Source organism: Thermobia domestica, chromosome 10 (genome assembly GCF_964235325.1).
Source record: "Thermobia domestica chromosome 10, izTheDome1.hap1.1, whole genome shotgun sequence".
NCBI lineage: Eukaryota > Metazoa > Arthropoda > Insecta > Zygentoma > Lepismatidae > Thermobia > Thermobia domestica.
Window position 1 is genome coordinate 117,873,308 of NC_137463.1, and position 9,873 is coordinate 117,883,180.

At 37.2% G+C, this 9,873-nt stretch overlaps 1 non-coding gene across 1 annotated transcript; it reads left to right on the top strand.

The window, feature by feature from the left end:
• The first annotated feature begins 4,224 nt into the window (after positions 1–4,224).
• TRNAK-UUU (transfer RNA lysine (anticodon UUU)) lies at positions 4,225–4,297 on the top strand. Its single transcript has one exon. It is a non-coding gene; the product is annotated as a tRNA-Lys (tRNA).
• Positions 4,298–9,873: the final 5,576 nt, after the last annotated feature.

A 9,873-nucleotide genomic window follows, 5' to 3' on the forward strand; every position in this document is an offset into this window, starting at 1 on the left:
CAGATTTGAGGCTTTATTTTTGGCGGCACATGAATTTCATCTCACTTTCCTTTGTGAGAATCGGACACAAATCATCACATTTCTCTCTCTCTCTAAAAAAAAAAAAAAAAATCAAATCGGATTATTGGGAGGGACAGTCCCCTCAATTCCAAGATTGGAGGGGGCAGGTCCCGCTCATTCCCCCGGGATTTGTCCCAGTGCAGTGTTGACAACCGTTTACACCATTAAAGCAACGTATAAACCGAAAAATATCTAGGTCAGTCGACAAATATTGCCTACATTTCTTTTTCCTTCTTCTTCTACAAAAATTCTTGAGTACTGCTGCCCTGTTTACAAACTATAATATACAATGTTGTCGTTGTAGACTTGATGAGTGCCGTGTGAAGAATGGTGCTTACATTGAACACTTGTAGCAAAAATCGTTTGAGTTGCTCTTTCATTTGATGTTTTATAATTGTATGTTAAATGTAAGAAACACTACAAAGCCTTAAAACCCCGATATTCACATATTTGAAACATCCTGTATATATATACAGGATACATATTTCGGGTCCTCGTCTCGAGATGCGACTTGCACTATGTGGCAACGTCGCAGATAAAGAACCATAGATTAGATCTAGCAATCTATCAAATAGTCATATCGATTCTTTCGAGATGACAGCTAAAGTCGATATTGATTGACACTAGCATCATTTATTAGTGTAGCAATCGATTCAACTGCTTGTTGTATTCGTAGAGCAATGCTAATGGCTCCAAGTAAATCTGCGACGTTCCCACATAGTGAAACTTTGATTCCCCATAGTGGCTGAAGGAGGTCCCGGAGGGTATTATACAACATATAACATTTTTGCTTTATTTTAACATGTAGAATATTGCTCTGTGGTCCGTGGGGGCCATTTTTGGAGCACCCGCTCTCTCTCCCTATATATATAATATTTTTCCACAATACGTTGCTCAATAGGGAAGGTTAAAACCTCAAACTCCTTGCCATTGCTCATTATGACAGTTATGACAATTGTGGAAAAAAGAGACAAGTTTGTACGGTACGCTTCAGTACATGTAAAAGTTAACACTGTTACAGTTTAAGATTTCTGAACATGAATCTTTTAAGCTTAAAAGGGGCTTCAGATGGAGATTTTAAAGATGAAATGTCCAAAATGACCAAAAGTGGGCTTGATTTCCTTGGGCACTGAACGCACCAATTGAGTGTAAACTTCATTCTTATTATTTCCTTAAATTGAGGCGCGTTTAACCGAAGTCCTTGGACAATTACAGATAACTCTTTTCAGCTCCATATTTTAACATAAACGAACTTTCCTTGTAAAATGTGGAAATTTTAATTTTGAATACTAAAAGTTAAATATTCTCAGTTCTAGTTTAATGTATTTATCGATGGTAACTTTATTCATGTTCTAGGTTTATGTATACAGTTTTTTAATTTATTATTTTTTGTTTTAATACTCATATTATACCCACAAAGAGTGCATAAACTTTATTGTGTACTTCTCTTTTTGCAACATTTCACACTAACAAGCATCAAAGTTGGTAAATGTATTATATACTTTCTGATCTCTATTGCATGACAGAAAAATAGCACTCTTCGAAGAAGATATCGACCCTCGCTTTTTATCTTAAGACTGTTCAATTTATTTTCGGAGGCTACGAGCTTTTTCCTTTAAAAGATTTCTTAGGAAAGAGGGAGAAACTGGATCATAAAAGATAATAACCTTTCACCATTTACGAAGTAATGAAATAAATAATGATATGCTCTGCGTAGCCTACCAACAACAACAGGTCGACCAATACGCCTACAGTTAAAAGCGCCTTTTCAATGTTCGTACACATATTCTTCACAAAATCAAGTCAATAGTCGTTTGTACGACGTGTATTCAGATGATGATAGGTTTTTCAATCGAGACTAGCGTCAGACTAAAAAGGTGTTTCACCCTCTCTTTGTCGATTGTGAATAGGCGGAAGTCGAGCGTGTGTGTATACATACAATGTCCATGAGTTAAGGGTTAGTCACGTGGGAAAAGGGAGGATGAATGCGAAAAGAAGGAGCTGATCATCAGGCAATGGTTTTATCATCTGAAACAAACTATCCAATGGGTAATAAAACTAATCTATCACAGAAGATGGAAACACTATCCAAGTCTGTAACTACCGTATTCCGATGTGTAACAGCGTGTTTATTTTTGCCTACTTTAGTAAAAGGTACGGACCACCGTACTAGACTTTTTCGATGAACAATTATAATAGAAGACGTTGGAAAACTTTCTTTTTTTTTTAAAAAAAAAAAAGCACCCCAACGAATAAACTATCATTTAGTTTATAGACAAAGTTGAGACTCTTTTTATTGTGATTTGAAAATATTGCCATTATTGTCAATTTCCAGCAACGCTATAATCCCGTCGTTATAGAACTTTTCTGGTTTGTGGTTAGACTCGTGGCTCGTGGTTTTCACAGACCTCTTTCGAAACTAACCTAACACCATTCAGGTAGTTCTATACTACAGACACCGAAAGAAATTATAGTTGGACGGTGTCAGCTCCGAGTTGCACGGTGGATGCTTTAAAACCTCCCAGCCAAATTCTCGCAATTTCTAAGGGATTGTTAAAGATGTATGCGGTTTGGTGTTGTCAGGTGGTAGCCTATTAATACGGTACATTTCTGTTGACCAATTATGGCCGTTTCTTTGGTTTGCTAGGTGCATTCATGCTAATTATCGACGATACAGGTCTGAGTCCATTGGTGATGTTTAGGCCATTGGCAATGCTATAACTGTTTACACGCCGGTCTTGCTCAATTTTTTACAATATCATTCACTTTTTTGTAAGATCGGTCACCCACTGTGAAGAACATCTTTTATATCCAAATTTCCAGAACGAAAGCAACTGGACCATCTTTTGGCTGTAGCTTTTGATAACATATATTATTCATAAACAGAACAAAATTGTTCACGAGTCTGCGCTTCAATCGCACTTTTATCGAAATAAAATTGTAAAACATAGTGCAGCTTTACGGTAACCCCTTCAGCACATCTACTAGCTTTAACTTTCACCTTCCAAATAACGTTAGACCCTACCCGCTGCGCCAGCCTGGGATTTGCTACACTAACACCATTTTGTGCGCAAAAGCCTCAATACCTTTTCAGTCTGCCTGAAATTTATTTCATATCTTCAAAGGAGTTTTTGAGGAAATAAAAAAAAAACTTACTTCCAAGAACAAACTATCCGATGTGCATTTTTTATAAAAACAGAAACGATTATATAGGGTCACATTATATAGGGTTGTTAATTAAATATTTATTATTAAACAAGCAAAATCATTTCAATCGTATTAGAGAAAATTGTCCAATAAGAACTTCCTGCAAGAGTAAACTTCGTGGAGTTCATAATGATAAATCGTTAGAGTCGTTTTCGAGAAAATCAGAAAAGTTGATATTCGCCTTCCAGTATTTTTGAGGTAGGAAGAAAACTCGCAAAATCCCCTAGACGAGTTTTACAAAAACTTTTAAAGTTTCAAATTCGCTCCAGAGAAGTTGAACGGTATGGTCGTAGGCAAGTGTATCTAGGTATATAAACATAGTACATAGTGTACTGTATATTGGGACAGATGAAGACAACCATAAAAAATCCTTTTACCGGCATGTAGTTATCATGAAATACGAAAATCCATTGAAATCATGAATTCTACTTTTCTTCTTTCTTCATAATTCCTTATTTCATTTTCTCCTATCGAAGCTCGAAAGTAAAACTGGGAATCAAAGCATATTCGTAATTCATGAACACAGAAAAGGGAAAACGTCAGTTGCTGACCACTTAGATCACTGAACGAGGTTTTGAAACTATATCAGACAATACTTTGCTGAAAATTAATCCTAAACAAGACATAATTACGACTAATTTAGAATCAATCATCCCATATTCAACGATGTAATATATGATCCGTAATTCGGTAAACATTGTTAATGGTTCAGATTTCAGTTCTTGAATTCTGGCATACATTAAATTACTTACTTATAAAGAAGAAATGCGAGATACTTTTCCGTTCTGGCCACACTCAGGAAAAGTAGGGAGAGCAAAAATGAAAAAAAAAAAAAATAAATAAATAAAATTAACTCTTCTGATTAAATTGGGATGTCTGGAGTCCTTAGATACACGGAGCTGAGGAAAAGAGAAAACGTTTGGAGTTCTAGAAACCAGACGAGACGTAGCATCAAATGCCCGGATAGCTCAGTCGGTAGAGCGTTAGGCTTTTAACCTAACGGTCCAGGGTTCGAGTCCCTGTCAGGGCGTGTTGTTTTATTTTTTTCAACAATTTATCTTGATCACTTTATTCGAGCTTATATAGGTAGTTTGGTCAGAATATTGTGACAACTTCATAAGCTTTGTCGCATACCAGTGGCGGATTAAGAAGGTAAAAACTGGGAGTCTAGCCAGAACCCATACTATGATAGGTATATCATGAGTTTACCAGAAACTTTCAAAAATATATAAATAATAGCTTAAATTATTTTTGTCACTTAACAAAATTCGGAGGGGGCTAGGCCCCCTGGCCCCGGGCTACATCCGTCACTGTCCCAAACTCAAAGTGAATTAAAACTTAAGAGGCCGTAAATAATTCGAGTATTTTCTGTGCAGCGCAGACCAGTACAAATTTTGAATGGAATTTTAGAGCTGTCGTTTCTTTCGAAAGACTTTAGATTTGATTTGATCTTTTCAAGGTATCAATTAATTAACTCATATAATCACTTCTCTACAAAATTTTATTGAGTCTAAACTATTTTTTAAAAATGAATTCCACTCTCAAAATACGTTTAAACATTATTCTCTAAGTCAAAAGCCTGGTTGGTTTGGTCCATTTTCAGCACCGAGACTATTTAATACGTGGACATAAGTAGTGTTGCCACGAAACCGAGACGAGACGAGAATTCAAGTTGTATCGCCTCGAATGGTATTGTCTCGTCCAGTTTACGAGACGAGATGAGACACGAGAAATGTCTTGTCTGGTGGCAAACTAGACCGGCTGAGGCCCACAAAGAAAAAACCCGTTATGTCGAGTGGTTAGAATTACAACTTTTAACCAAGTTTGGTTTGGTTAACAAAGCACAACACAAAATACGAGTACAATCTTCCAAGGAGCTCAGTGGTAGAGTCTTCAACTCTGGTGCATGGGGTCCCTGGTTCGATCCCAATTCGTGCCAAGTGAACTTTGAGGTGGACAAACACCGTATGCGTGAGTTCTCCCGCTTTTCTTCCACTTTATTAATTCCAACACTCCATTCATTTCTCACCACCACCGTCTCCTTCCCAGATAGCAGAAACAGCTTGTCACAAGCATGATATAAGGTTGTCGTGATAAGGATATAAGCTTGTTCCAAGCTTGTTATTACAAGTCTGTAAGCGTATATCAATGCTGATTCAAGCGACGAAGTTGACAGGCGACAAGCATATTGTGGGCTTATACTGTAAGATTGTTTCAAGCTTGTCAGCTCAAGCTTATTTCAAACTTGTTGGATAAAGCATGCTACAGACTTGTGATCTCAAGTCTATTTCAAACTTTCTATAGGCTTGTCACCTCAAGCTTATTTCAAGCTTTCCATTTCGAGCGTAGCACATGCTTGATATGTCTCGTTTATTGCAAGCTTCTCAGTAAAGCTTGATACAAATTTATTTCTGCACGTGAGAAAATGATTCAATGGTTGGCGTCATGTATAATGTTTGATGTGAAGGTTAGTCACTAGCGGATCCAGAAGGATCGTTTGGGAGGGGCGGTTCGCTTTCTCGAAGATGAGCGTAGCTTCAAGGTGACCAGAATTTTAATTTACAAGAATGGGAGGGACTCATATGAATAGGGGGTGGAGGGGGTGGGTGTAAAAATGATTCCCAGATTCCACTTTGGGACCCGAACTTTTTTTTCTTTTTTTTTAATGGGAGTATTTTCTCTGTAGATTTAAATTAAATACGTACTTCCGTTTCGGAGGAGTAACGGTTTCATGATTCACTTCACACACAGTCACCGCAACGTATGAGATGCACTGTCTGGCACAGTACTTGCACAAAAGAAAATACTGTATTGACGATATCATTCATTTTAACGAAAGAGTGTTCAATTTGCTCATTTATATTTTGAGTAACAATTGCGGGACAGCAGTTACAAAAATTAATACAAAATTAATCTATCTCTATATTTGTGTGGGGTCCACGAAACATAATATAACTATAGTTATGCTTACAACAACAATAAAATTACCTAGGTATATTATACTAGCCTTCGTCTAGGTGGGGCTCGCCCCCAGATCCCCAATCTGCTCGACATACGGCCTTGCACAATATAGCAAATGCTCATACGTGTTACTGTGGCACAATATTTCGCGTTCTTCCTTCTGTCTTTCATATAGAATTGGATTGAGCTAAAACTGTCACGAAATTCCAACACCTCGTAAGGCATTTTAATGAACCACCCCCACCTTTTTTCCTTCTCTTCTACGTTAAGTGAAAAAAAAACGTTCAAATACATGTTGAATTATTGTAAATGAAAAATCAAACTATACCAACTTTCATGTTTCTAACCGCAATAGATCCCGAGATATGGCATCTTATAATAATAATAATAATAATAATAATAATAATAATAATAATAATAATAATAATAATAATAATAATAATAATAATAATGCCACCCCTTTTCTTCCCTTCTAGGTAAAATATCAATAAATGCTGCTATACGTATTGAATTATTTTAAGTGGAAAGTCCATATACGACATTTCATGTTTCTAACCTTCGAAGATTCTTAGATATTGATATCTTATTATAATATTTGCAATCGCCACTACTTTTTCTTTCCATCTCTTTTTTCTCCGTTTTACTATAATATAAAAAAAAGTTGAAACACGTGTCAAATTATTTTAAATGAGAAATCCAAATGCCAAATTTCAAGTCTCTAGTCTTAACTGATTCGAAGAGATGAACATCTTATTAAAGTAATTTCCACCCCATTCTCCCTTCCTTTCTTCGAATTAAAAAAATCCTTCCTTAGTCATACCCTACGTAACAAATCTTATATACTGTCCTAATTTCAAGTTTCTAGCTGTGCAAAGTTGCTCACTCAAGATTTCGTCTTTTATGTGTGAATTACAATAACAAGCTTGTGTTATTTCTCAAGAAAAGATGGAATGCCATTTGAAGTCACAATAAATCCCTGGTCCCTTCCTAATGTTTCCGTGTTGAACCCCAAAAGTCACGTCTCTCTTTGTTGATCTAGTAGATAGCGAACGTACCTATCAGCTTTGATGCATGAGGTTCTGTGGTTTAATTCCCGGTAAGTGAGCATCGAACGCACTACAGTGGGTCAGATCCAACTTTAAACTCTCGTTCTCATTCTGTAAAGCATCGCATTTGACAAACAACGTAAATACATATCAATCAATCAACCAACCGAAAAGTCTTCTCTTAGATTCAGAGAGCTTTTCGGTAAGGAGCGCTGTGGATTCTATATTTCTCTTTATTAAAGGTAAAGGTAATTGAGGTTATAATCCGAAATTCCGAAATCCATTTCATATCCTTTTTCTAGGACACAATAACACATTTTTAGTACAAAAATTAAGCCGTCTTACCCTCCTTATTGCAGTTGTTCGTCCAACGAATGAATCATATTCTCGCTACTTTGGGGCTTATGGTGACCGTCCCAAGGAACTAGGGAGAGAAGTATTCACAATTCAACTATGACTGTATTAAGTACTATTAAGTACCACACATTTTTATTAGACTCTGCTATGCTTGTCACACAGATTGATCGGTCGGGAAAAGACAATATTAGTATTTCCCAATGATAAATGCTGAAAGTTCAAAAAACCCTTTGGAGGGGGCGGTCGCCCCCTCCGCCCTCCCCGTGGATCCGCCAGTGAGGTTAGTATAATGTTCAATATGTAAGTTACATAAATGATGGTGTGTATTCTTTTGCCATCTGAGGGTGTTAGGATATTGCCACCACTTTATTGGTATTCTTTTAAATATATATAGGGGAAACCATACCATACTTACTATTAATAGTAAACATAGTAGTAAACTATGGTTTCTGCAATATTTTATGCGTTACTTGCCCCCCAAAAGTAACTGTTAAGGCGGATTTTCATGTGTCCTTTACCTCCGTGAGTTGCGAGCGATTGTGCTAAACAGCCAATGAAATCACGCATCGGAGATAGCGCGCTACACTCGCGTCAGAGTAGAAATTTGTTCAATTCTGACGGAAGTAGCGCGCGTACACTATTGTATTCACTGACTAACATGGCGGAAGTCGCAAACTTTCTATTTTATGCATGCGCATTAGCTAGGGAGTAGTAATTTGGCGCAATACACGCACGGATGCATGGAAACGAAAATAATTTACGGTGAATACGCTACATGTGATGCTTCCGTTCTAACGCGGGCATGAAAATCCGCAGTAGTAATGGGGATACTCTGCCGAACTCTTAATAATCCAATTTTGGGTCTCCATGGACCATAATGAATGAATTAGGGATGCTTTGACCGGGATTACGTCACCTATTGAAATTTTGCTTATGCTTATTCAGGGGCCGCACGTTGGTGTAAATGAATCAGAGGTACCTTGGTCCTGCTATGACGTCATTGAATTGGGAGTATTGGATCAGAGGTCATGATGATTCTTTAAAATTACTAAAAATATGGTCTTGATGATTCATTACGTTATGAAATAGTACAGGTTTATGAATGCTTTCGTTCCCTTTTATGGCATAAAATTTGGAGATTGTTATGCATGGACTAACACGGATGCAAATGAAATCTTTTAGTTTTACGTCCCACGCTTATGCCATTTAGGCTAAAGGAGATGGTGACGATAAGAAAGGAATGAAAGTGTGGGAGAAAATTGGAGCATAATGTTGCCCACCACAAAACTATTTTCGAGGTGTTTAAATCAGGGACCACATACAGCAGAGGTGAACGCTCTACCACTGAGCCACCGCACCTCTACTGGCATGAATGAATTAGAGGTAGTTGGTTCGAGCTAATATGTTCGTTTGACGTCACTGAACTGGGATTTTTAGCTTGGAACTTATGATGACTTGTTTCGTTTCCTTTTATGAGTATAAAATTTCCAAAACAAGGTTTGATCTCTTTCTTGATGACCTATTACATTATGAATTAGTAGACCTCAGTAATAGTATAAATTAGTATTAGTATTAATATGAAACTCGAAAACTTTGGAGTTCCTCCGTGGCTAACCGGTTAGCGTATGCGTCTTTAACGTGAGAGACCAGGGTTCGATTCCCGGAAGAAGCTCATGCGGTTCGGATTGTTATCCCTTTGATGAGATGGACTAACACTGGTGCAAATGAAAAATCTTTACTTTTACGTCCCACGATTAGGTTAAAGGAGACGGTGACGATGAGAAAGGAATGAAAGTGTGGGAGGAAACTGGAGCATGGCAGGGATCACTCAGGACACATAAGATCACATTGATTTACATCAGGAGTTGGGGAAGGGGGGGAGTATAGGACCTTGTACTCTTTGATGAGTATAAAAAATATTAAAATTTGGACTTTTTTAACTTATCCTATTATCTTTCACGAGACATTTTTGTTGTATAATAGAGTACAATGGTTTACTTTTTTGGGAGTTATCGTTTCCTTTGGAGCCTTATTACGTTATATGGAGGGATATTTAAAATTATTCCCTTAAATTTGATAAGTACTTTGCGAACCAATTTGTTCCGCTTTAGGGATGAACCTTGCAATCGTCCCGAGTTCAATTCTTGGAAATGTTGAATTTAATGTCCCCGCCGATGATGAGAAATGATGCAATGAGAAAACATCATAAACTTACTTGACCGAGGATTGAAGCAGGGACCTC